This window comes from Neolamprologus multifasciatus, chromosome 2 (genome assembly GCF_963576455.1).
Source record: "Neolamprologus multifasciatus chromosome 2, fNeoMul1.2, whole genome shotgun sequence".
Taxonomy (NCBI): Eukaryota; Metazoa; Chordata; class Actinopteri; order Cichliformes; family Cichlidae; genus Neolamprologus; species Neolamprologus multifasciatus.
Window position 1 is genome coordinate 22,084,914 of NC_140440.1, and position 2,350 is coordinate 22,087,263.

Here is a 2,350-nt window from a genome sequence, read left to right on the forward strand (position 1 = left end):
GTTAGCGCATACAAATCGTCATTCAAACAAAGGTAAGTCAGCTCGAGTACTGCGTGTGAAATGCGTTTGATTTCCCTGCAAACATTCAGATTAGTCCAGCATAAATTCATTCATGAGGGGAAAGTACAGTGAGAACATGTGGAGGCTGTTAGGTGGATAACATAGTGAGTTCAGTGCATTGATGAGACATTGTCCTGAAGGATTTAGATATTCTCTATGGTTAAAGAAATTGCAATGATTTATTCATATTTATTATAAATAATTCTAATTATACATCTTGCTTCCATATTTGTATCCTGTGTCACTAAAAATAAATTTTATTTTAACTTTATACATTGATTAATGACCTGCAGAATCTCCTTATCATATTAAGTGATTCATAATTGTCACTTTATGCTTTCTCCATCTCTAAAGTGATGACATCCTTGCATTACATACTTTAGGTTCATTTTCTGCAGGCAGGTTTCTGACAGAGAACAGGCAGATTTACACTATAACATGCAGCGTTCTATAGATGGACACATAAAGAAATGAAAAACTACATGTGCTAACTTTCTAAATACCTTGTTACATTTATGATAAAGTAGATTAAACACATTTATGTCGGCCTTGGCTCATAGTTCTTGTCTTTAAATTAACTTTGTCTGTGTGTGTTTCAGGTCCTGCACTCTCAAAGACTGAATGAACCAGCATTGCAGCCATGGGTCAAAGTGAGCATCACAGGGAAGGTTGAAGCCGCCCACTGCACCTGTAAGGCCGGAGTCGTGGAGACCTGCAGCCATGTCACTGCTCTTCTGTTTAATGTAGAAGCAACAGTGCGGATCCGTGGCACAAGGACTGTTACAGATGAACCTGCATACTGGGTTTTGCTGGGTAATGTGACCAAGATACAGCCAGAGGTTGGCCATAAGATAGACTTCTCCTCTTCAGCTGCCCAAAAAAAGGCTCTTGATCAAAACATAAACAGACCATCTATATTGAAAGGTAAAAGGAGCCGTCCTCAAAAAAGAAAAATCCACCTGCTACTGTGGAGGAGTTGTCACTGCTATAATGCCATAATGTTTTATCTAGGGGTCTAGATTTATGCCTGTAGTGCACTGCCGTGTAAATAATTTGCATTTACTGAATATGTACTGACTGAGTCCCACTGTTCAAAAATTGAATAAAGAAATTTACTAATTTTTTCCTCTTTTTTTTATTATTATTATTAAAACCACTTTATAGAACATCACATCAGTTACAGTGTAGAATCCAGTCATTTATAGTTTACAAGTGACAAAATGTTTACATAAAATCATGACAGTGTTTACATGATATCACCCACTACTAACATTACTTTATTTACTGTATCTTTTGAAAAAAATACTGCTATTTATACAGCAAAAGACTTAGGAATGTTTAACAGAAGCAGGTTTCATTTTTCCCTGGTTTTATTATCACACTGTTCACCAAAACGGCAGCAAACCTTCACCATCTTATCCAGAAGGGTCACCTCTTCACCCTCACATGGAAGAAGTAATCTGATTGGCATGGTGGTTTGTTTGAAGCAGGTCCCTTGTGTAGCGCTGGAACCCAGTCACGATGTTTCATCCATTTCATAGACTGGTTTGCTGCAATAATGCCAAATAATTAGCAACTCTATAAATAGAAGGTAGTTCTGCAAAATCACTCAGTAGGATGTTTGTTCTAATTTGCTATGAGCTCAGAGCGCATCGAAAATAAAACTAATAGGCTATAAAGAGTGATATGAACATATTTAGAACTTACCGGAATGAAAATGTCTGGAGCACCAACAGATATTTGGAAATGGAAGAGAACTGGATATCAGCTCGTCTCACAGCTGCTATCCAGGCTAGACGCCTTCGTTTGGTAACTTCGATACACGAGCTGCCTCATGTTGTTTCCAGGTTGGGAAAGAATGAAAAGATAAACCATTTTCAAGCTTATTCTCTTGCCGGTCGTGCGATCGAACATTGCAGCCGACCACACAGCAAATACGAACCGTGGCTGTTGTGTGTGCCTTCGCTCCCTTTTCACTTGCGCTAGACCCCCAAAATGGCGGATCGGGCCAAAATCCTTTCCACGCCCACCCCCGTGACATCACGCTCCAAAGCCCTATTAGATCGGTAGACAGCATTATCCAACACTCAAAGCTGTGATTTATACCTCATAGCAAGAAAAGTATAAAGATTATGGTTGGTTCAGTTATATCTTTTATTTATTTATGCACTTTTAAAATCAGACAGATTGGTGATTTGTCAAGGGTGTACATCGCCTTTCGCCCTGGTAGGTGGGAAAGGCTCCAGCCCCCCCCCCCCCCCCCCCCCAACAACCCGGATAAGGAGAAGTG

General features: G+C 39.7%; 1 long non-coding RNA gene across 1 annotated transcript; it reads right to left on the reverse strand.

The window, feature by feature from the left end:
- Positions 1–1,412: 1,412 nt before the first annotated feature.
- On the reverse strand, positions 1,413–2,126 carry LOC146524321 (uncharacterized). The gene is made up of 2 exons (XR_014868672.1): positions 1,768–2,126; positions 1,413–1,610 (listed from the first exon to the last, which is right to left on the reverse strand). It is a non-coding gene; the product is annotated as an uncharacterized LOC146524321 (long non-coding RNA).
- Between the last annotated feature and the right edge of the window lie 224 nt (positions 2,127–2,350).